This window comes from Rana temporaria, chromosome 6 (assembly GCF_905171775.1).
Source record: "Rana temporaria chromosome 6, aRanTem1.1, whole genome shotgun sequence".
In the NCBI taxonomy this organism is placed as follows: domain Eukaryota; kingdom Metazoa; phylum Chordata; class Amphibia; order Anura; family Ranidae; genus Rana; species Rana temporaria.
Window position 1 is genome coordinate 100,666,819 of NC_053494.1, and position 26,917 is coordinate 100,693,735.

General features: G+C 42.7%; 1 protein-coding gene across 2 annotated transcripts in view; it reads right to left on the reverse strand.

The window, feature by feature from the left end:
* TMEFF2 (transmembrane protein with EGF like and two follistatin like domains 2) overlaps positions 1 to 26,917 on the reverse strand; it is a 909,969-nt gene that overhangs the window by 32,373 nt on the left and 850,679 nt on the right. The window lies entirely within an intron of this gene.

A 26,917-nucleotide genomic window follows, 5' to 3' on the forward strand; every position in this document is an offset into this window, starting at 1 on the left:
GGAACTAGGCGAAGAACACACTCGCATGGCGATCCTCAAAAAGTGGTCCGACCTGAAGAGGCGCCAGATGAACCGGGTCAGGCGTATCCGGAATAAATATCATCCTGGTAAGTTATTGGTCACAGTTATGTTTTTTTTTCCCTAAAGTGTATTTTGTGCGTGTACTCGAGAGAGGAGCCGGACTGCAGGAGTTGGGAGTAGGCAGGCCTCCCCCAGAGGTAATCTGCCACCTTTCTCCATGCCCCGGGTGGCAATGGCGGGTGTGAGGGGGTCCTCCCACACAGACCGTCCTACCTGCTCCGCTTCGAAGCCCCACGGGGCAGAGGGACTCCCTATAAGGGAGTGAGAGGATTTGCCCGCTCAACCAGCCCCGTTAGTCCTTCGCCTCTCTTTTTAGAGACCGCATGGTCAGAGTGCGTGCATGTTAACCCAATTGCGAGTGCGTGTGTAAGTGTGGTGGTTTTTGTGGGAGGGAGGTGGGCATACTAAGCGCAGGCTTACCTCGCATAGCACACCCACCGGGGGCCGAGCTGAGACCACCAAACTCAATTCACATGTAGCCGAGAGCGGGATCCGAACCCCTAGCTGCAGAGGTGAATGGCTTGTCAGCGCAGTGGCAATCGCGTTGAGCCAGCCCGGGTCCCTTGGGGACAGTTATGGAAGGTCATATGTAATTAATGTAAGGTCAGATGTTGTTAACCAAGACGCCATGTTGTTGTAACATATATCACCACCAGCCAAGGTATTCATAGTACTGTTGGAAAAAAACATGGGACAGCAGACAGGAACACAGAAGTTATGTGGGAACATACTTTTCCCATTGCTTTGCATGGGACTTTAAACAAAAAGCCCGACCCTCACCAATGGGGTTAGTTAAGGGATAAATTAACGATCCTATACTTTAAGTGGACGTATAGATAACATGTGACCAAGTGTTATCGAAATATCTACAGCTGTTATGAAATAACATGTATTTCCCATAGAGTTGAATGGGACTTTAAAGAAAAACCCTGACCAAGGCAAATGGGGGTGGGTATGGGTTAAACCACCAATCCTATATTTGTGGCTGACATATAAGTAACCTGTGTGCCAAGTTTCATGTAAATATCTTTAGCCGTTTGGACGTGATGGTGGAACATACATACATACATGCACACACACGTTGAGTTTTATATATATAGATTCCCACTAAATTCCTGTGTTAGGCGTGGGGTTGTTATAGTAATCCTGTGTACTCCATCAAGTACTTTTTTTTAACATGAGATCGTCTGAACAAAACAAAGGAGACAAAAACAGCTCATTTTACCATGGTGGCAGCCCAGCTCACGCTCAGTCCCCTGTAGTGCCCACAAGACCCTTTAATATAACATTGTCCCATTGGTTAACTGTCTATATAAATTAATTTGTATTCATATACAATACAGTAGAGTACACAGAATTTGCATACGTCATTAGAAAACATTTTTATAATATATGAACATTGTGTTATTATAGGAGCTCCGCTACCAACTGTGCGCCCCAAGCGCACAAGGCGACAGGCCGCAGAGGAGGAGCAGGAGGAGGATGTGGAAGAGGAGGAGAGGGATGAGGAGGAGCAGCCAGGGCCATCCACATCACCACCCCCAGTTCCTGTGGAGGAGCAAGAGGAGGAGCTGCACCCCCCCCCCGAAACTTCTGGTGGAGTAGTGGGTGACGAGGAAGAGGAGCAGGATGAGACGGTTAATTATACCGTCAATCAGGAGGGTAAATATGTGCACATATATTAATAAAATTTCAACAATAAAATGTAGCTCTAAAAATGGACAGCATTTAAAGCAGGGCTGTGGAGTCGGTAGATAAATTTTTCGACTCCGACTCCTCAGTTTTATGTACTTCAGACTCCGACTCCCCGACTCCCCGACTCCGACTCCTCTGTATTAATATGCAAATGTATTTTATAGATTCCTTGAGGGAAAGAAACGCAAACTACCACAGGACTACTGGCTGGGAAGCCAACAGTCTACTGTATTGCACAGTTTAAGCAAAAGACAAACACAATGAAAACAATCAAGTGACTGGATAGTAGCAGCAGGCTTAAACATCAGGAACATGATCTTTAACAGTTCAAAAATACAGACCACATTATTTGGCTGTTTTAGAACCAAAACAAAGCTTATCTATAATGAACCCAAAAAAAAAAATATGAAAAACCTAGAAATGGTTTATATTAATCTTGAAATGTAGTTCTAGGCTTAGCAAATGCAAATAAATGCAATGTAGAGTTCTAAGGAAGAGAATTGCCTCTGCCAGATCCTCTTTCATAGAGTCTCTTAAGTCAGACTTTATTATTTTTATGGCTGAAAATAATCTTTCGTAACGGTCTTTGAAATCCAAATGTTTTTTTCTTATATCCTAACAGTTCTAAAAAAGCTAGAGGTGAAGCAAGCTGCCATGAAAAACCTCACGAAGAGAGTAATGGCAAATGAGCAGCAGATACTGTTTTTGATGCGCCAAAATCAACAACTGGTGCAACAACTGGCGAAAAACATGGATGAGGTGACAGAGCTTCAGAAGTTAATGTCCTAATTTTTTTTTTTTTTTTTTAATAAAAAATGTTATATTTTGCAAAGGTTTCATTTCTTATTGAAATTGTTAGTTTTTTAAACACATCTAACTTCACATCTAACTTCACATCTAACACATCAACATCAACATCAACACATCTAGCTTAATAATAACCGAAAACATTTTATACTATTACTAGCTGAATACCCGGCGTTGCCCGGTCTTCCTATCTTAACCTTTTGGGGAGGAAAATCATAGTAATATAAATATACCCATCTTTTATATAAGGGTGTTGGTAAGGGTTAATTTAACTGTTATATATTTTTATTTGGCATATAAGTAATATGTATAGCGGGTATTATTGAAATATCTCCAGGCGTACAGAAGTTATGTGGGAACATACATTTTCCATTGATTTGCATGGGACTTTAAAGGAAAACCCCGACCCTCACAAATGGGGGTAGTTAAGGGATAAATTAACTATCAGTGGTATCAGTGAACAGCAGTGGTAATAGGAGTATATATAGAGTGGGAATTAACTTTTTACATAGGTGTCTTGACAGAGCAGCAGCAGCAGCAGTAGTAGTAGTAGTAGTAGATACAGAGTCATATCACTTGGGCAGGAGGTGCCATGATGAACAGCAGTGGTAATAGGAGTATATAGAGTGGGAAATTACTTTTGACATAGTTGTCTTGACTGAGCAGCAGCAGCAGCAGCAGCAGCAGTAGTAGTATTAGCAGTAGTAGTTGATACAGAGTCATATCACTTGGGCAGGAGTTGCCATGATGAACAGCAGTAGGAATAAGAGTATATAGAGTGTGAAACAACTGCTGACATAGGTGTATTGACTGGGCGGCAGCAGCAACAGCAGAAGCAGCAGTAGTAGTATTAACAGTAGTAGTTGATACAGAGTCATATCACATGGGCAGGAGTTGCCATGATGTACAGCAGTCTTAATAAGAGTATATAGAGTGTGAAATAACTGCTGACATAGGTGTATTGACTGGGCGGCAGCAGCAGCAGAAGCATCAGTAGTAGTATTAACAGTAGTAGTTGATACAGAGTCATATCACATGGGCAGGAGTTGCCATGATGTACAGCAGTCTTAATAAGAGTATATAGAGTGTGAAATAACTGCTGACATAGGTGTATTGACTGGGCGGCAGCAGCAGCAGCAGAAGCAGCAGTAGTAGTATTAACAGTAGTAGTTGATACAGAGTCATATCACATGGGCAGGAGTTGCCATGATGTACAGCAGTCTTAATAAGAGTATATAGAGTGTGAAATAACTGCTGACATAGGTGTATTGACTGGGCGGCAGCAGCAGCAGAAGCATCAGTAGTAGTATTAACAGTAGTAGTTGATACAGAGTCATATCACATGGGCAGGAGTTGCCATGATGTACAGCAGTCTTAATAAGAGTATATAGAGTGTGAAATAACTGCTGACATAGGTGTATTGACTGGGCGGCAGCAGCAGCAGAAGCATCAGTAGTAGTATTAACAGTAGTAGTTGATACAGAGTCATATCACATGGGCAGGAGTTGCCATGATGTACAGCAGTCTTAATAAGAGTATATAGAGTGTGAAATAACTGCTGACATAGGTGTATTGACTGGGCGGCAGCAGCAGCAGAAGCATCAGTAGTAGTATTAACAGTAGTAGTTGATACAGAGTCATATCACATGGGCAGGAGTTGCCATGATGTACAGCAGTCTTAATAAGAGTATATAGAGTGTGAAATAACTGCTGACATAGGTGTATTGACTGGGCGGCAGCAGCAGCAGAAGCAGCAGTAGTAGTATTAACAGTAGTAGTTGATACAGAGTCATATCACATGGGCAGGAGTTGCCATGATGTACAGCAGTCTTAATAAGAGTATATAGAGTGTGAAATAACTGCTGACATAGGTGTATTGACTGGGCGGCAGCAGCAGCAGAAGCATCAGTAGTAGTATTAACAGTAGTAGTTGATACAGAGTCATATCACATGGGCAGGAGTTGCCATGATGTACAGCAGTCTTAATAAGAGTATATAGAGTGTGAAATAACTGCTGACATAGGTGTATTGACTGGGCGGCAGCAGCAGCAGCAGAAGCAGCAGTAGTAGTATTAACAGTAGTAGTTGATACAGAGTCATATCACATGGGCAGGAGTTGCCATGATGTACAGCAGTCTTAATAAGAGTATATAGAGTGTGAAATAACTGCTGACATAGGTGTATTGACTGGGCGGCAGCAGCAGCAGAAGCAGCAGTAGTAGTATTAACAGTAGTAGTTGATACAGAGTCATATCACATGGGCAGGAGTTGCCATGATGTACAGCAGTCTTAATAAGAGTATATAGAGTGTGAAATAACTGCTGACATAGGTGTATTGACTGGGCGGCAGCAGCAGCAGAAGCATCAGTAGTAGTATTAACAGTAGTAGTTGATACAGAGTCATATCACATGGGCAGGAGTTGCCATGATGTACAGCAGTCTTAATAAGAGTATATAGAGTGTGAAATAACTGCTGACATAGGTGTATTGACTGGGCGGCAGCAGCAGCAGAAGCATCAGTAGTAGTATTAACAGTAGTAGTTGATACAGAGTCATATCACATGGGCAGGAGTTGCCATGATGTACAGCAGTCTTAATAAGAGTATATAGAGTGTGAAATAACTGCTGACATAGGTGTATTGACTGGGCGGCAGCAGCAGCAGAAGCAGCAGTAGTAGTATTAACAGTAGTAGTTGATACAGAGTCATATCACATGGGCAGGAGTTGCCATGATGTACAGCAGTCTTAATAAGAGTATATAGAGTGTGAAATAACTGCTGACATAGGTGTATTGACTGGGCGGCAGCAGCAGCAGAAGCATCAGTAGTAGTATTAACAGTAGTAGTTGATACAGAGTCATATCACATGGGCAGGAGTTGCCATGATGTACAGCAGTCTTAATAAGAGTATATAGAGTGTGAAATAACTGCTGACATAGGTGTATTGACTGGGCGGCAGCAGCAGCAGCAGAAGCAGCAGTAGTAGTATTAACAGTAGTAGTTGATACAGAGTCATATCACATGGGCAGGAGTTGCCATGATGTACAGCAGTCTTAATAAGAGTATATAGAGTGTGAAATAACTGCTGACATAGGTGTATTGACTGGGCGGCAGCAGCAGCAGAAGCAGCAGTAGTAGTATTAACAGTAGTAGTTGATACAGAGTCATATCACATGGGCAGGAGTTGCCATGATGTACAGCAGTCTTAATAAGAGTATATAGAGTGTGAAATAACTGCTGACATAGGTGTATTGACTGGGCGGCAGCAGCAGCAGAAGCATCAGTAGTAGTATTAACAGTAGTAGTTGATACAGAGTCATATCACATGGGCAGGAGTTGCCATGATGTACAGCAGTCTTAATAAGAGTATATAGGGTGTGAAATAACTGCTGACATAATTGTCTTGACTGATCCAAAGGAGTCATGGGAGAAAATCATGTGGTCAGATGAGACTATAATATAATTTTTTGATCATAATTTCACTAACCGTGTTCGGAGGAAGAATAATGATGAGTACCATGCCAAGAACGCCATCCCTAATGTGAAGCATGGGGGTGGTAGCATCATGCTTTGGTGGTGTTTTTCTGCACATGGGACAGGGTGACTGCACTGTATTAAGGAGAGGATGACCGGGGCCATGTATTGCAAGATTTTGGGCAACAACCTCCTTCCCTGAGTTAGAGCTTTGAAGATGGGTCGAGGCTGGGTCTTCCAACATGAGAATGACCCAAAGCACACAGCCAGGATAACCAAGGATTGGCTCTGTAAGGAGCATATCAAGGTTCTGGCGTGGCCTAGCCAGTCTCCAGACCTAAACCCAATAGAGAATCTTTGGAGGGAGCTCAAACTCCGTGTTTCTCAGCGATAGCCCAGAAACATGACTGATGTAGAGAAGATCTGTGTGGAGGAGTGGGCCAAAATCCCTCCTCCAGTGTGTGCAAAGCTGGTGTAAAACTACAAGAAATTTTTGACCGCTGTAATTGCAAAGAAAGCCTACTGTACCAAATATTAACATTGATTTTCTCTGATGTTGAAATAGTTATATTCAGCACTGTAAATACATCAGGTCCGGGGCTTCATCAGGGAATGCATGGCAAGGGACCCTTCAGCGCCCTGAACCGACGACGGGTGCCAGAAAGTCACCGCCGATCCAGGACTCATTCATCTTTATGAATGTGAGTCTGTCCACGGACTCTGTGGACAGACGGGTCCTCTTGTCCGTGACCACCCCACCTGCCGCGCTGAATGTCCGCTCAGATAGTACGCTGGAGGGGGGGCAAGACAATAACTCCAGCGCATACTGAGCGAGCTCGCGGCAGGTGTCCAATCTGGCAACCCAGTACTCCATGGGGTCGTCGGTGCTCATACTGTCAGAAGCACCGACGGACGCCATGTAGTCTGCCACCATGTGGGCCAGCCGCTGGTGGTGACTGCTGCTGCTGCTGCTGGTGGTGGTACTGGGTCGCTCGGTTTGGAAGAACATCCTCATCTCTTCCATTAGGTCCCCTGCTCGGCTGCAGCTGGGTGCAGCCACCTGCTGGGTGAGATGAGGGGGGACAACTGGAGGCCGGGGAGTTGCCTGCTCCAACCGTCTGACAATGGCTGCCTGCAGTTCCTCCATCCGGTGCTGCCTCCGGCTGGCTGGGATGAACTGCTCCAGTTTCCCCTTGCACCTGGGATCCAAAAGGGTGGCCATCCAGAAATCATCCCTCGTCTTGATGGTCTTAACCCGGGGGTCCCTCCTGAGGCATCTGAGCATGTGGGCAGCCATGGGGAAGAGCACAGCCCGCTGTGACTCCTCAATGCTGGCCAGGTGAATGAGGTGCGACTCTTCTTCCCTGAGGCGCTGCTGGTCAAACTCAGACATGCCCAACCCCCGGACTATCGGTGCCCCCAACACCGGCTCTCCCTCCTGACCAGGCCCTGACTCCGGGACGACACCAGCAACCACCTCCTCCTCCTCTTCATCATCATCCTCCTCCTCCTCCTCCTCCTCCTGGTCCTGGCCCTGGTCTCGGTGGAGCATTGCTGACTCCTCCTGCTCCACCAAGGCACTCTCCCCAGCCTCGAGCAGGCGATCTAGTGTCCTCTCCAGCATGAACAGTATTGGCAGCACGCTATTGAGGCCAATTTGCTCACTGCTGACCATCTTGGTCGCCTGCTCGAAGGAGGACAACACTTGGCAGACCTGGTTTATCTGCCCCCACTCCGCACAGGCGATGAAAGGGAGTTGTGGTGAAGCCCTCTGAGTGCCTAGTTCCATCAGGTACTCCCTCACCGCCCTTTGCTGCTCCCACAACCTCTTCAGCATGTGGAGGGTGGAGTTCCACCGCGTCACACTGTCCACAATCAGCCTGTGAAGGGGCAGATTGTACTTCCGCTGCAATTTGGACAGGGACGCGGTAGCGGTTGGGGAGCGCCTGAAGTGGCTGGCAATCCTACGCGCCTTTGCCACAATGTCACTCAACCCTGGATAAGTGCGCAGGAACTTCTGCACCACCAGGTTGAGGACATGTGCCAGACAGGGCACGTGCGTCAGACTGCCAGCATGGAGGGCGGCGAGTAGGTTGCTGCCGTTATCGCAGACAACCATACCTGGCTGGAGCCTTCGGGGTGTCAGCCACTTCTGGACCTGAGCTTGAAGTGCTTTCAGCACTTCTTCTGCAGTGTGTCTCCGGTCCCCTAAACTAACAAGCTGGAGCACGGCCTGACAGCGCACGTGCCCCACACTTGAGTAGCTACGGGGGCGCTTGCTGGGAGGCTCAGCAGCTGCGGAGACAGTGGCTTGAGGGAGACCAGCAGTTCTCCCCTGGACACCCCGGGGCGGCACCACAAGATCGGTTGCCGACGATCCCTCACCGACGCCTCGGAGGGAAACCCAATGGGCCGTGAAGCTGATGTAGCGTCCCTGCCCATGCCTGCTGGTCCAGCCATCCATTGTCAGATGAACCCTGTCGCTGACAGCGTGATCCAGCGACAGGGTTACATTCTGAACAATGTGCTGGTGTAGGGCAGGGACACCAGTCCTGGCAAAGAAATGGCGGCTGGGGACACGCCATTGGGGTTGGGCCTGCTCCAACATCTGCCTGAAGGGGTTGCTGTCAACTATGTTGAAGGGCAGCAGATGTTGGGCAATAACCCTTGCCAGGAGCCCATTGAGGGAACGCACACGTCGGTCTCCAGGGGGGAAGGGAGTGGTGCGGTCAAAGGCGTCTGAAATCGACGCCTGGCGCCGGACGGCAGTGCGGGACACAGACGTGGAGGGTGCTGTGGAAGTAGAGGTCTGGCTGCCGGTACCAGTACCTCTACTAGAGGGAGCGGGGGGGCATGACCTGCTGGAAACAGATGAAGATGTGGCAGGGGCTGCTGTACCCTGCTCACTTGTGGTGGTGGCGCTGCTACCACCACCACGCTTCATCTCCTCATACAACGCCCAGTGGTTTATCCTGAGGTGCTGGTTCAGGGCTGTGGTACCCACCCGAGCCAAACACTTCCCTCTCTTCACCCTCACTTTACAAATCCGGCAGATGGCCACGGTAGGGTTGTCTGCCACCAGGGTAAAGAAATTCCAGACAGGTGACTTCAGCACCGCCCTCCTGTCAGATGGGGTGACGCTTACTTGCACCTGCTGGGATTCGGTGCGCACAGGTGGAGCTGCCTGCTGCTGCTGCTGCTGCTGCTGCTCCTCCTCCTGACACCTCCTGCTGCCATCACCAGTGGAGACCCTGACGATGGTCTCCCTGGTGGTGACCTGGCGCACCGTTTCACCAGGGTGCCTACCTTCCCCGTCGTCACTGACGTAGTGAGCCGACGCGTCAGATGGCAACCATGATGGGTCACCCTCTTCGCCCCCAGAGATGTCAGACCAAGGGCTGAGATGTGTTGGTCTGAGGGAACCACGTGACATGGAGCCTCTAGCCTGGCTCCGCTGTCCCCTCACCCACGCCTGGGTCTGACTAGGTGCTGCTGTTTCCTGCACCAAAACAGCAGCACCAGTTTGAAGGGATGTCTCTGGGATACTGCCAGCAGGTATCCCATCCTCCTCATCCATCCCTTCAAAAAGGTCCTGACCATCAGGACAGAGCTGGAGGTCTGCCTGATGCATGGCCTCCCCCAAGAGATCCCTATCACTGTCGCTGTCGAACAGTAAGATGCTGGACTCTTGGGGGCTGGGGGGGGGTAGTACAGGCAACGGTGTAATGGTGGTACTACTGTGAGTCGGGACCGACGACTCAGTGGCACTGCTGTGCCCCATGTAGTCCACCACTACTTGAGCCTGAGATGGCAATATCGGGCGGCTGCCCGATGGGAAGAACTCCCGGATCAGGCGTACTCCCCTTGCACCCGATCCTCTACCACTAGTAGGGGCACGAGAGGTACCCCGTGCTGGCAGCGATCCAGCACTGGGAGTAACTCCCCTACCCCTACTGCCACGGCCACGGATGCCGCTCATAATTGCTGATATGTGTGTGGGGGGGTTAAACTTTATTGGGGGGGAAAATGTGAACAAAATGTGTTTTTGTGTTTTTTTTACAAGACAGGCACGCAGACAAAGACGTACACAGACAGCTACTAAACTATAAGAAAAGTAGTACACCAGACAAGGACTACAAAATTAAAGAAAAAAAAAAAAAGCACTAAACAAACACTAACTTTTTTTTTTTTTTTTTTTTTTAAACACAAAACACAGACACTAAACACACACTAAGCTAAGCTAGATGAAATAAATGTACACTAACAGTGTGTACACTTACTACACAAAATTTAACTAAACTGAACACAAAACTTAGCTTTTATAAAAGCTCTTTAGGGAAAACTAAACAAAATTTGAACTGAGATGCCTATCAAATATCACTGAACAGTGAACCTGCAAGATCTGACAGTAACACAAGATGAACAAAACTTAGCTTTTAGAAAAGCTCTTTTATAAAGCTCAGATCAATATGTGTTCTGAAATCTCTTGCAAATATAACTGAACAGGGAGGATTGCAGGATCAAACAGTAACACAAATGAAAAAAACAGCACAAAACAGCACAAAACGTAGCTTTGAAAAAAGCTCTTGGGTCTATTGCTTTGAAAAAAGCAGTTGATATACTGGAAAAGATCCACTGGAATCACTAAATAGCAATGCTGGTGATGATCTAAATCAATCAAGAACAAAGACACAGGAAACCAGGAAACCAGGAACACAGAAACAGCCTCCACACTCTATAGCAAGCTTCTGAATCTGCAATGAAATGGTGCTGGGAGTGAGCTTATATAATGTCCATGCAGGCAGGTTCCTATTGGTTGCTAACCTGTGACGAGTGTGGAAGGAGAACTCTGATTGGCTCTGATGCAAAAGGGCGGAGCAAATAATCGCGCAATATTCCTATTGCCGAATATTCGCATTGCGATTATTCGGCAATATAAAATGATCGCTTCAGCTACTCGGCCCAATGGCTCTAATCATACCAGCAATGCTTTCAGACGTCTATGGAGATCACTAGGATGTGATCTGTTTTAAAAATGAAACTGTAAAAATCGCTCTGATGCGGAAGATCGGGGCGAGGAAAATAATCGCGCGATATTGCGTTTGCCGAATAATCGCATTGCGATCTTTCTGGAAAATTCAATGAACGCTTCAGCTACTCGGCCCAGGGTCTCTAATGATACCAGCAATGCTTTTAGACGTCGATGGAGATATCTAGGATGTGATCTGATTCAAAAAAAAAATTGTAAAAAATCGAATATTCGGAATTGCGAATATTCACCGCGAATTTCGAAATATAGCGCGATTTCTCGAATATGCTATATTCGAGTCGAATATTCGCAATGCGAATATTCGTGAGCAACACTACTTACTATCTGCCACACGCAAGGGCTGTTACACTTCCCTCTATCAACCTGGGATTCTACAAACATCCACTGGGAGTTGTTATAGTTTCCTTCATGGGACATCTACATGCCGACGGACTGATGTTAACCTCTCCTCATCTGGATTCAGCAGTGGCATCGTTGTACACATTTTTATACCAGTATCATACTTAGCTACATGTTTTTATGACTGCTTTTGTTACCGTTTGGTATTACTCGCACCATTTTTACAGTTTATGTAGCTACATCAATTTTATTTCCAGTGCAATATGTATTTTGTTACCTACTTGAAGACTATAAACGTTTTAATGCTATTCCCATCGAGCGCTGCCTTTGTGTGTTTTTTGTATCCTGCTATCCATTTTTCCAGTGGTTGGTAGCTGCATTGGGAATCAGCCTGCAAGGAGGAGATCAGCTAAAAGTAGTTGGATCTGTATGTGCGTTATAATTAATCGAAATTAGTCGATTAATCGATAAAAAAAAAAAACGATTAACCTAACACAACAATTTTGATCAGTAACAGCCCTAATATATATATTTATATATATATATATATATATATATATATATATATATATATATATATTAGGGCTGTTACTGATTAAAAAAAATTGTGTTTGATTAATCATTTTTTTTTTAAATCGACTAATTTCGATTAATTAAAACGCACATACAGATGCAACTACTTTTAGCTGATCTCCTTGCAGGCTGATTCCCAGTGCAGCTACCAACCTCTGGAGAAATGGATAGCAGGATACAAAAAAACACATTAAAACTTTTATAGTCATCAAGTAGGTAACAAAATAAATATTGCACTGGAGATAAAATAGATGTAGCTACATAAACTGTAAAAATGGTGTGAGTACTACCCAGTGTTGTTCATCTTCGTTTAAAAAAGAAACTAGTTACAATTACAAGTTACTTGCCCGAAAAAGTAATTGAGTTAGTGACTCAGTTACTTTATTAGCAAAGTAACTAGTTACTCGGAAAAGTAACTGAGATTTTTTTTTTTATATTCTACAATGCAATTACGTTCTATAACATCTTTAATATCAAAGATGTTTATATTAACTGATTGAAGAATAAAAACACTATATACAGTATTTTAGAACATTTCGAACTGTGTACAATTATTAATATCATCATCACACTCCAGCTGCCCAGGCAGCAATACTGTACAATATATATTCAGTGTGCAGTGTGAGTGACACTGCTGCAGTGCACACTGAATCTATATTGTACAGTATTGCTGCCTGGGCAGGTGGAGTGTGATGATGATGATATTAATAATTGTACACAGTATTGCATTTGCTGGGCCTGCCATATACTGTACTGTACTATACTGTATAACTGCACTACAAAATTCCTTTACAAATAATGCATATTTTAAAATGTTATTAGTAATAACATTTTAAAATATGCATTATTTGTAAAGGAATTTTGTAGCGCAGTTATACAGTATAGTACAGTACAGTATATGGCAGGCCCAGCAAATGCAATACTGTGTACAATTATTAATATCATCATCACACTCCACCTGCCCAGGCAGCAATACTGTACAATATAGATTCAGTGTGCACTGCAGCAGTGTCACTCACACTGCACACTGAATCTATATTGTACAGTATTGCTGCCTGGGCAGGTGGAGTGTGATGATGCTGGGCCTGCCTGGGCATGTGGAGCCGCCCGGTGGAGTGTCCCGTGTACTGTGCGGGCGTACCTGTGTGCCTCAGCCTCTCCATCCCCGACTGTCATGTTGACGATCTCCTCCGCGGGCTCCAACGCCGCTGTTCCATCCGTTCGCATCCGGGCGGTCCCACTCCCATCTCACTGTCGCCATTCGGCCGCGGGCGGGACTCGGGAGACTCCAGGGGCGCGTCACTGCATGCGCCAAGCAAAGCCACTGCCACTGTGATTGGGTGGGTGACTGTCAACGCATCATCACATTCACATGCATTGGTGTCAAAGAAGTTAATGATTGGTCCCCGGCAGGCATGTGACTCTCAGTGTGGATGGCGCTGGCAGTGCCAGCGCCACCCACACTGAGAGTCACATGCCCGCCGGCGACCAATCTGACATCAATGCATGTGATGATGATGATGACAGACACAGTCAGTCACTCACCCACCCAATCACAACCGTCAATGCAACATCACAGCCATCCCGCCGGCCCTGAGGTGAGGGGAATTAGAACAGACATGACCCCGGATGTAACGTGGTAACAGAGCAAATGTAATGGCAACGGCGCTCCCGCTGGGGTAAAAGTAATCAGGTAGATTACTAGTTACCCCTTGGCGGGCAATCGTTACGTAACGGCGTTTATTTAAACGCCGTTACTTACAACACTGGTAATACCAAACGGTAGCAAAAGCAGTCGAAAAAACATGTAGCTAAGTATGATACTGGTATAAAAATGTTCGATGTAATTTTACCAATGTATCACAGATGTATACAATGTCAATTGTCTGTTTCAATTTTATTTCAATAAAATTCTTGATTGTGAAAAAAAAAAAAATGTGTACAATGATACCACTGCTGAATCCTGATGAGGAGGGGTTAACATCAGTCCGTCGGAATGTAGATGTCCAGGGAAGGGAACTATCACAACTCCCAGTGGATGGCTGTAGAATCCCAGGTTCATAGAGGGAAGTGATAGAGGGAAGTGTAACAGCCCTTGCGTGTGGCAGATAGTAAGGTCCCGCTGGCATGCAGATATGAAGGCACAGCAAAGGAGCCCTGCAGATGGACACTACAAGCCCCGCCGGTGTCCGTGACATCGCCGGATCTCCGACGGAACTCCCTGAAGACACGGAAGACGGCAGAGAGGTGAGTACCGATCAAAAGAATTTTGATCGATCAAAAAAATTAACGATTAATCGAGGAAATAATAGTTCATTTCCACAGCCATAATTTATATATATATATATATATATATATATATATATATATATATATATATATATATATATATATATATAAAGCTAGTACCCAAACACTCACACTGCCATTTTTACTGCAGTGTTGGTTAGTAATTAGAAAGGGCAGGGATACCTAAAGTAAATATATATTTTTATAAATCTATAAGTTTATATATAATGTATATGCTTTTACACGGGTTGATGATGTAGACTACAAGTAGTCATCTTAACACACATTTCTAAGGTATGGGCCACTTTTGTAAATATTGGGCAATGTCATGCAGCCAACACTGGAGTACATGCTTGAAGACAAGAAGTGGCTGCGAATAACTTGCAGCAAATTAGCAAAAATTTGATGCAAATAAAAAAGGTGGAAACATGAATTTACTAAAAAAATAAAGACTATTTTGTATTAGACCAATGGTTATTGGTGATTGGTTGAACTAGATGTGTCTTTTTTCAACCAGACTATGTAACAATGCTTTATAAAAACAATTGTAATTATGTTAAGGTTTATATTTACTTTAACATTACCAATAAAACACTAGACATTTAATTTAAGCTACAACCAGTGTGAAAAGCTGTACCATGGAGTAATCTTGAAGCAATTTATCTGTATGCTGGAAACTGACAGCAGGTGACATATTTGGTAGTAATGCTTCTGTACAGCCAAATACTAAAAATAATAAGTTCTGCTGATACTTTCACTGTAGACAAGTGACTGTCCATGTGACCTGGCTTCCCTCAGCAGCTATATTGCAGTCTGCTTCTAGCAAATTAAAAACATCAAAGAACTGTATGTCACTAAAAGTGCCACTGGGGATAGGCTACAAAATGGGATATGCCTTTAACAAATGAAAAATAAATTACAAGGCATTGCAGTGCAGTGTGGATGTTTGTCAAGTGAAGTATAAAATTCACTCAACTAGAAACAGTAGAAAGGTATATTGCTTAGAAAATGTTCCCTGTCATCACAGGTTGGTAGCTACTCAGCAGTGAACATTGATAAGGCTTGCTTGGTTGAGCAGCACATAATGGATTGGGAAGAAAATAAAGTATATGGATTAATGTATACAGACCGCAAAAGAGCCATTAATATTTTACAACAGTTGATCTATTTGCTTACTTGCTTTCAATGCACCCAGTGATACAATAAGCGTTTATATTCTAAAACAAATTATACAAATTTTGTTTTCACTGATGCAGTTGTTAATCAAATAGGTATTACGATGATGTTAACTCATTTTTCTGCAACAAAATGCAACGAAAAAGCATGCTATTTTTGATTTAATTAAATGTAAATATGTTCTATAAGGGCAATTTTTTTTTTCAGGTATGGTATTGACAAGACTGGACAGTAAGCCTATTTGAAGGTAAGGAAGAGTAAAAAATAAAAAGGGAAGTAGTGAGTACGGGCCAGGGACTATAAGAAAATGCAGCGTGCAACCCATATCCTAACTAAGACATGTTAAGAATATACAACACAAGTAGTATTTTGTGTTACTTCCCCAAATCCACATTTTAAACCACATTTTTGCAAAGAGCAGCACTGTTCCAAAACAAATGTAAGGTAAGATGGAGCTCAACTCAAAAAGTGAGGATTGGCTATGTTATAGGGAAAAGTTAGAAATCCTAATCGCACCTAAACATTACACTGAAGAATGTACCCTTTGTCTGAAAAATAGCAGATATGTTAGTGTGCCCAGGCACTACTATTCCCACAGCCTCATAGTTATATATCTGCGATGTGAGATCTAAGGCACTGCTGCTGATAGTTAGTCTAAGAAGATTTGGAGTGAGATTTGTTGATGTCACTACTGTGCCGCTCTTTGTTGTACTTGCTTAGGTCTCTGTCATTAAAGTGGATGTAAACCCGATCATGACATTTGACCTAGACACATACAGTGCCTTGAAAAAATATTCATACCTCTTGACATTTTCCACATTTTGTCATGTTACAACCAAAAACATAAATATATTTTATTGGTATTTTATGTGAGAGACCAACATAAAGTGGCACATAATTGTGAAGTGGAAGAAAAATTATAAATCATTTTTTTTTTACAAATAAATTACTGAAAAGTGTGGCATGCATTTGTATTCAGTCAAAACTTTGCAGAACCACCTTTCACTGCAATTACAGCTACAAGTCGTTGTGGGGATGTCTCTACCAGCTTTGCACATCCAGAGAGTGACATTTTTACCCATTGTTCTTTTCAAAATAGCTCAAGCTATGTCAGATTGGATGGAGAGCGTCTGTGAACAGCAATTTTCAAGTCTTGCCACAGATTCTCAATTGGAATATGCTTTGTCTAATCCATTCCATTGTAGCTCTGGCTGAATGTTTAGGGCCATTGTTCTGCTGGAAGGTGAACCTCCGCCCCAGTCTCAAGTCTTTTACAGACTGTAAGGTTTTCTTCTAAGATTGCCCTGTATTTAGCTCTATCCAGCTTCCCTGTCCCTGCTGAAAAAAGCATCAGTGGGGATGTTGTGTTCAAGGTGCTGTGTTAGTTTTCTGCCACACATAGCGTTTTGCTTTTAGGCCAAAAAGTTTAATTTTGGTCTCATCTGACCGGAGCACCTTCTTCCACATGTTTGCTGTGTCCCCCATGGCTTCTCGCAAACTGTAAATGTGACTTCTTATGGCTTTCTTCTTGCCACTCTTCCATAAAGGCCAGATTTGTGGAGTGCACATCTAATAGTTGTCCTGTGGACAGATTCTCCCACCTGAGCTGTGGATCTCTGAAGCTCCTCCAGAGTTGCCATGGGCCTCTTGGCTGCTTCTCTGATTAATGCTCTCGTGGCCCAGCCTGTCAGTTTAGGTGGACGGCCATGTCTTGGTAGGCTTGCAGTTGTCATATTCTTTCCATGTTCAGAAAATGGATTGAACAGTGCTCTGTGAGATGTTTAAAGCTTGGGATATTTTTTTTATAACCCAACCCTGCTTTAAACTTCTACATAAATTTATCCCTGACCTGTCTGGTGTGTTCCTTGGCCTTCATGATGCTGTTTGTTCACTAAGGTTCTCTAACAAATCTATGCAGGCTTCACAGAACAGCTGTATTTCTACTGAGATTAAATTACACACAGGTGGACTCTATTTATTAATTAGGTGACTTGTGAAGTCAAATGGTTCCACTAGATTTTAGTTAGGGGTATCAGAGTAAAGGGGGCTGAAAACAAATGCATGCCACACTTTTCAGACATGTATTTGTAAAAAATTGGGAAAATCATTTATAATTTTCCTTCTACTTCATAATTATGTGCCACTTTGTGTTGGTCTATCACATAAAACCCCAAAATACATTTAAGTTTTTGGTTGTAACATGACAAAATTTGGAAAATTTAGAGGGGTATGAATACTTTTTCAAGGCACTGTATATCTGTAGTGTTTACTTATCTCTCTCCAAAGCCCTAAGTCCTGTGTCTTTCTGCTGCTCTGTTCCTCTGTTATCAGCGTGATAACTTCTGACAAGCTCTCTGACATGGGAGATGAAAGCAGCTGAACATTTGTGTCAGGGAGGATGCTATAAATAGATTAGCATAGAGTTTGTCTATTCACAGCACAGCTCTGCAAGTATCTTTATTCCTCTGCCTATGTGGAGGGGGGGTTGTCTTTCCTCTAATCAGCTGTCACACAGTATATGCCAATACTCCCAGTGCTGAAACACCCAGTGCTGAAACAGGAGGAAAAGATTCTAACACAATGTTCATTTTCTAAAGAATATAGAAAGCTGAAGACAGCAGATATACATGTAAAACTTATGTAGGGAGATTTGTTTCATCCCTGTGTATCATCTAAGGCTGTTCACTTCACTGGGTATAGGAGAGGTTTTAAGAAGCACAGATCAGAAGATGACTGCCTCTACACAGAGATAGGGTTCAGAACAAAGCAAGGTAAGTCAATAAAGAGGGAAAAGTCTGTTGCAGAATACCACAGACAAGGCTGCTGGCTGGTCTGTAGTCCTCTGCCTACCTTTTTTTTGGGCAAAGGTTCCAGAGTTTAGTTTTTAATTATAAGCATTAAACTGCAACTAAAAGTTGGGAGTCTGCATTTCAGATACGTAAACTTTACCCAGCAAATACAGATGGGATGCATGCACTATTTAGCTTGCTATTTAGGCTTTGACCCTGACAAGTGATTATACACTCTATAGACAGGATGGTTTACTGTTTAGTCTATTTTTCTATATTGCCATTGAAATGGCTTATTTCAGTGATGGCGAACCTTGACACACCAGATGTTTTGGAACTACATTTCCCATGATGCTCATGCACTCTGCAGTGTAGTTGAGCATCATGGGAAATGTAGTTCCAAAACATCTGGGGTGCCAAGCTTCACCATCATTGGCTTATGTTGAAGTCTGTATATGTTCTTTCAGCATTATTATCTGTATATAAAGTTCTTAAAATACAGAGTGTTAAAAATAAATATTACCCAGGTACACATAGATCATGCTTAACTTAAAGTGGAGTTCCAGCCTTTTTCTGTTTTAATAAACAGACACTTACCTGCTCCACGGTCCAGCGACACGGCCACCCAGAGCTCCGCTCCTCTCCCCCCCCCTCCGCCAGCGCCTCCATTCATAGTGTGGGCACCTGGCCGTGACAGCTTTCGGCTTCACGGCCGGGCACTCACTGTGCATGCGCGAGTCGCGCTGCGCTCTATGAGTGGACAGGCGATCTCCTGTGACCTGTCACGTGTCCCAGGAGATCGCCTAAAATGAGGGGCCACCTAAGGTGAGAGGAGGAGTCGCCTAGGAGGTCCCTGGGTGGAAGTAGGAAGTGGGACAGGAAGTCCCACTCCTACCGAAGCCCCCACTCCCCCCCAAAAAAAATTACATGCCAAATGTGGCATGTAAGTGCTTAAAGCGGAATTTCCACTTTAGAGTAACTTTAACAAAATCTCAACATTCCTGCCATTATTAATACTGGATGTTTCCCAATGTTGTCTTTCTTCTCTATAGAACGAAAGCAGGAATCATAGGCCAGCCCGACCTCCATGCTAAAATCACATGCTGTGCAAAACTGACTATGCATTATGATTATTTTTTCATTCAGCAAGCAGACTGAATGAAAAAAATGTGATGGCTGGAGGAATCCTCCCCACTGGGATATTGTAGTCTGACAGAGAAACTTTCAGAATACACTGATTAACAGGTGCAGCAATTTGATCAGCAAATGTTTTCCAACTTGTTCATTCAACATAAGTTGATCTACTGATCGACTTCTGTTGAACAGGAACAACCACACACTGGGGTTGATTTACTAAAGGCAAACTTTGCACTTTGGTAAATAGAGAAACCACGCTAAATGTAAACATAAAAAACAAACACCTTAACATGATATAGCGACGTTTGAGCCGCTTATAATTAAAAGTCCCAATAAAGTGCTTGTGCTTAAAAAATAAGGAAATCTGTACTTCTTCGGTGCTCAGACAAGGTGCCCCCACATAGATGTGAACTCACCCCTCAATATGGACCAACTATCTCTAGAGTGGTCAGATGCACATGTGGGCGGAGACCCCTGCAGATTTTCTTCAAGCTGACAGTTTTCAGGGATGAATATGCCTCATACGAATAGGTATGACAGAAGAACCTTCATTGCGCAATACCGTTTTAAAAGGATTATTTACAATTTAAATCATAATAATCGACTCACATGAAAGGGTGCCTGTGGCCTGGCACCTGGTGTGAATAGCAGGTGATTATTTGGTAAATAAACCCATAAGCAATTTTGAACCACTGCCGTGGTAGATGCTCGATTTCCGGAGGCAAATAGTGGGCGTAAGGAAGTTGCGAATCAACCTCAACGCGTTTCAGCCTATCAAATGGGCCATTATCAGGAAAGGCTAAAACGTATCAAGGTTGATTTGCGTCATTCGCGACTTACTTCTGGCCACCATTTGCCCCCAGAAATCGGGCTGATTTCCCAAATAATCACCTGCTATTGACACCGGGTGCCAGGCCACAGGCACCCTTACATGTGAGTTGATTATTACAGTAAAACAGTATTGCACAATGAAGTTTTTTCTGTCATATCTATTCATATTGGGTATATCCATCCCAGGAACCGTCAGCTTAAAAAAAGTCTGCAGGGTTCTCTCCCCACACGCGCATCTGGCCACACTAGAGATAGTTGGGTGAGTTCACATCTATGTGGGGTCACCTTGTCTGAGCACTGAAGAAGCACCGATTTCCTTATTTTTTGAGCACAAGCTCTTTTAATTATAAGCGGCTCTAATGTCGCCATATCATGTTATGGTGTTTGTTTTTTATATTTACATTTAGCGCGTTTCTCTATTTACCATTTTATTTGATTTGCAGAGCAAATTTGTCACTGCAGCTGTTAATTTAATTTAATTTAATTTGCCACTAGATCTTTATTTATTATTTTTTGTTTACTATTATCTATTCCTTTGTCGCTTTGGTTATTTATTGTTAAACTTTGCACTTTGCAAACTGCAGTTGTACTCTACAAGTGCAGTTGCTTCAGAGATTAGTAAATTAGGTAAAGCTTCACTTTGCAAAGAATATCCAATCCCATGCAAGGGAAATAAAAAAGAAAATTTTTGCTTGCACATGATTGGATTAAGGAAGTCAGCAGAGTTTCCCCTCATTTTCTAAACTCTGGAGCAACTGCACTGGCAGAGTACAACTGCACTTGTTGTTTGCACATTATATTTGACTTTAGTATATCAACACCACTGATTGAAATTAATCCGGTCACTGCTGATTTGAATGAAATTAGATCCATCTATTGCCATCTTTAACCCCATGCTGACCGCTGCACAACTATATACGTCAGCAGAATGGCAAGGCTGGGCAGATCGACATACAATATATATACGTAGCCTTTAAGGCACAGGGTTGTGGGTGTGTGCGCGCCCGACCACCGCATGCTCTGTGAGTCTGACTCTGAGGCCTCGTACACACGACCGAGAAACTCGTCGTAAACAAAACATCGTTTTCCTCGACGAGTTCCTTGTTAGGCTTGTCGAGAATCTTGGCAAGCTTTCTTTGCGTACACACTGTAAAGACAAAATCTCGTTGTTCTCAAACGCGGTGACGTACAACACGTACAACAGCACTATAAAGGGGACGTTTGATTCCACTGGCACCACCCTTGGGGCTGCTTTTGCTAATCTCATGTTACTGCGTGTTAAGTAAAAGTTTGGTGAGAGACGATTCGCGCTTTTCAGTCTGTTACAGCATAACGAATGTGCTATCTCCATTACAAAACCTACTTTTACCGAAGGCACGCTCCCATCTTATACTTTATTCTGAGCATGCGCGGGTTTCTAAGCATACACACGAACGTGTTTCTCGTCGTAAACCAGCCCGACGAGAAACACGACAAGGAAATACATACACACGACCGTTTTCCTCTGCAAAAAAGCTCTTCCACCAATTTTCCTGATGGATTTTGTCAAGGAAAACGGTCGTGTGTACGAGGCCTTACTCTGTGAGTCCCGTGGACTCAATGTCCGCCAGGAGTCCCGCGATCGTCTCACAGAGAGGAAAAATGGGGAAATGCTAATGTTAACAAGCATTTCCCCTTCTGCCTAGTGACAAGGACACTGATCACAGCTTCCTGTAATCGGGAGCGGTGATCAGTGTCGTGTTACACGTAGCCCATTCCCCATACAGTTAGAACACATCCCTAGGACACACTTAACCCCTTCAGTGCCCCCTACAGGTTAACCCCTTCACTGCCAGTCACATTTACACAGTAATCAGTGAATTTTTATAGCACTGATCGCTGTATAAATGTGAACGGTCCCAAAATAGCACCAAAAGTGTCTGATGTGTCCACCATAATGTTGCAGTCACGATAAAAATCGCTGATCGCCGCCATTACTAGTAAAAAACAATTATTTTTTAAAATGCCATAAAACTATCCCCTATTTTGTAGACGCTATAACGTGTGCGCAAACCAATCAATAAACGCTTATTGCAAAAAAAAAATACCAAAAATATGTAGAAGAATACGTATCGGCTTAAACTGAGACTTTTATATATATATATATATATATATATATATATATATATATATATATATATATATATATTTTGGGGATATGTATTATAGCAAAAAGTAAACAATATTGCTTTTTTTTTCAAAATTGTCGCTCTATTTTTGTTTACCACCAAAAGAAAGCTCTATTTGTGTGGAAAAAGGGACATCAATTTTGTTTGGGAGCCATGTCGCACGACCGCGCAATTGTCAGTTTAAGCGATGCAGTGCCGAATCAAAAAAAGTACTCGATGGTCTGGGCTGAAGTGGTTAAAGGTCAGACTGTCGCTGTAAATGCTACAGTACTGGAGTGTAAAAAAAAAAAGATAATATTAATATAATGACTGCAAGCAGAAAATACCTGTTTTTTTTTCAACAGGTCACATGAAAAAAAAAAATTTTTACTCTCTTCATTATAAACAAATGTAACTCAAATGCTGATGTAAAATTGTAATGAGAATGAGATACATTTTATATATATATATACACACACACATCAAGTACATTTCCCCCCCAAAAAAGTCACTATGCTACTGTTGATAACATTTTACACAACAAAGAAAAATACTTGCTGCTACTTCTTTCACAACACAAAGAAAATTGTATCAACTGATCTGATGCTTTTTTCCATGGCTGGATTTTTTATCAATCTTTTCTAAATTGATTGAATTAATACCTGCCGTGTGTCAGACAACTGATCACTCGTACCTAGATTGATTTAAAATCGATACGTGTATGGCCACCTTGAAGCCAGGTTCACACTGCTGCGAATTCTATTGCGAATTTGAGCCGTTGTGATTTCTCAAATTCGCAAGTCATTAAAATAACATTGTTTTCCATTAGTGCCATTCACATCAGTGCGGTGTGAATCTAAGCTGCGGAAAAAAAGGGTCCGATGGACCGTTTTCATCAGATGAACCGATCGTGTGTGGGCCCCATCGTTTTTTTTCCCCACTGGTGAAATAAAATAGAACCTGGTTTAAATTTTTCTTATGGTTAAAAAAAACGATAGTAAAAAACGATCGTCTGTGGGGAAATCCATCGGTCAAAAATCCACGCATGCTCAGAATCAAGTGGACGCATGCTCGGAAGCATTGAACTTCATTTTTCTCAGCACGTCGTTGTGTTTTACGTCACCGCGTTGGACACAATAGGATATATATATATATATATATATATATATATATATATATATATATATATATATATATATATATATGTATATATATTAAAGAAACTCCCATCAAGTTGTCAGCTGTATATTGAGTGCTTTTTACCATCAAGGGCCTTTTTGTGGGCTTGCATGTGCTCCTCTCCATTTCCTTACATACAGCAGGTGTGATTTTCCATGGGTCCCTCTAGACCAGGGGTCTCAAACTGGCGGCCCTCCAGATGTTGCGAAACTACAAGTCCCATGAGGCATTGCAAGGCTGACAGTTACAAGCATGACTCCCACAGGCAGAGGCATGATGGGACTTGTAGTTTCGCAACAGCTGGAGGGCCGCCAGTTTGAGACCCCTGCTCTAGACCTTCTGCACACTTTCTGGATAGATCACCACCTGGAAACCACCCTGTCCCTATGTTTTTAGTTGGTTCTGGTTACACACACTATTCAAATTTGAAGATGTCTTTATCCCCCTGAGGAAGATCAGGACAGAATACGATCAAAACACATTGATTTTTTTTTAGGAAACTTGTATATACCCAACACATCTGATCTCTATTTACTGACAAGAGTAGAGGATGTTCGATGATGGTTTATTAAAAAAAATGGTGGACTGCACATCTGAAACCTTGTTAACCATTAGTTTCCACTACCATAGACTTTTAAGTTAACAGTGCTTGGAATGAGTTACTGGGGTTTGTTTACTAATGTCAAATAGGATTGTTTATATTCCTTTTGCAATAGAGTTAGCTTAGTGAATGAGGTGAAGCTTTGTTGATTCTCATCATCCAATCATGTGCAAGCAGTAATTTTCCTTGCACGTGATTGGATATTCTTTGAAAAAAAACCCACTACATTCACAAAGCTAAGAGAAACAGTCTGTTTGCCTTTTGAAAAATCAACCCCATTGTGTACATTTGTAAGTCAATGTATGGTGTCATTGACTTGAAGAAAACAAGGAGAAGCCACAGACCCTTTTGACCTATTTTACATAAGTAAAAATATTTTTTAAAGAATTTTAATTTCATGCAATGCAAAACTGGTATTGATCAGTTAATTATGCCAGAACTTGTTGCAGTACATCACACTCTAAAATACAGTATTTTACAGTATTTTATATGACATAAAGGCAAACATAATGATTGGATAGGTATACATCAAATTGTCTTAAAGGTGTCCAGCCTTTAAAAAAAATTATAAATGCACAGCATTTTGCAGATAAAATATGCATTTATAGAGAATGTTGTGAGTGTTTTTGTAGATGCTAAATTTAATACCATTATGCAATGTAAAGGCAGTTAAAACTGAAGTTTAGGTATGGATATTTTTGCATAGGTCCATCTTGAACCAATGTAAGCATGCATGTGTCATATCTTGGCAATCCCCATGGAAGCTGGAAATCACTGGAGTAGGCAAAGCTTTTCAAGTGATCGCTGCTAGCTTTTAGGTCCCATGAAAAGTGGCTGCTTTGATGTTTAGTGAACACAGGATGTTAGTGGTGTCAATCAGAGAACACTTTAAATGTTCTCAATAAATACAAAGTGTTCTCTGATTGGATGAGGTGGAGGGAGAATCAGAGAATGTTTTGCATTTATTGAGAAAATGCAAAGTGTTCTCAGAATGGTTCCTGTCCCTATTGAGCGCACACCTGTGTTCAATAAGCAGCAGAATAGCCACTCGGCACGGGAACCTGAAGCTAGCGAGGATCAATATTAGTATACAAAAATATCCATAGCTAAGCTTCAGCTTTAACAAAAAGTATGTCTGGAACTGGAAAGAGCAAAGTAAAAAGGGAAGGTTAACAGAACTAATAAGGGGCATGGAGAAAATCAGTTGTGTGGAAAGCCTAATTGAATTAAAAATATTTAAGCTTTATAAGAGGTAATTTATCAGATCCCCAAGGGATGTCAGGAAGGTTTTTTTTGTTAAAGCAAATTGGATTCCATTTTTTTAAAGAGTGCATATAAAGAATAGTGGTAAGGGAGTAATCTTAATAGTATAATGAACAAATCATAATTACCTAAAAAATAGATGTGCTAAAAGTTTAGAACCATTTTGCCTGTGCATGGTTGTCTTTTCAGAGATTGAAACCTTCAATAAAAAAACTGGGAAATTAACTAAGTTTCCTGTGCCATTATAATGGAGACTGTCTGGAGTGGTGTGTGTCATATTATCTAAGCATATACAGTAGATCTGTTGTAGGTCTATCTGCTCCAGCGGCAGCAGTTTCTATTTCAGAGTGAAATTGAAACCAGCACTGGATTTTCACCTAATTTACAAAGGAATTGTGGCAGTTTTTCATATAGAAAACTGTCATAGATCCCCACCAGGTTTGACCGTGACATATGGAATGTGAGCAGTCAGCAGACAGCTCACATCCCTTCCATTGCCTGTGCAGTCATTACACTACATGAGCAGAGTCTGCAGGGCCCACAACCCTCCTCCTTCCTCCTGCTCTGAGTAGAACTTGGGTCAGGAATAGGCAGAGAGATCAGAGCCTGCAGCTCTATCTCTCCTGTGCTCTGCACTGTGTCTGTCATAGACATGGCAGAACAGACTACTGAGCATGCCTAATTAACAAAGGGGCTTGTGCTCCTTTAGCTAATTAGCAGCACATCTGCTCAATTCTGTATGTTTAGAAGAGTGGTGCAAGTGTTGTGTTTGCATCACTCTGTTAAAGCGGTAGTAAAACCTGCTTTGTTATTTTACCTACAGGTAGGCCTATAATAAAGCTTACCTATAGATAAAATGAATATTTCCTAAACGTGATATTCCCCCTGCATACTGCTGCTGACGTCACCGGCGCTTGCGCTCTGAAGGTCTGAAATACCGCGTTGGACCTTCAGAGCTTCTTGCCGAAACCATGGGCTACCATGCACATGCACGGGAGTGATGTCACCGCAGCTTCGGCCACTCAGCGCTGGAGCCCCCAAACTCAGAAGAAAGACCAGGGGAAGTTGTCAGCCTTCTCAGTGGTGACTGCCCGCCACTGGAAGGGCTTTGTTCGAAGGTAAGTATTTCATAATGTGCTAGTATGTAATGCAGGTGTTTTTTTTTCCTGCAGCAGTAAACTACTGCTTTAATTTCAAATAACGACTCCATCTTCAGCAGCCATTTTCTATGTGTAAAAGACAGGAAAGTTTAGGGTACAAAAAGATGAAAAATTACTTGCTGCCTAACAGTAGTAAATAACAAACTCTGTTGCAAGCTGTTTTTTTGAGTGTTATCCATGTTTAAAAAATTGAATATTCTGATTCCACCAACATTCCCCAAGCATTTGAAAACTTTCTTTTGTGGCATGGAAGTTTGTGGCACTGTGAAATATTACTAAAGTTTATTTGTGTGCATTAACAGAATTTTAAAAAACAAAATATATTTT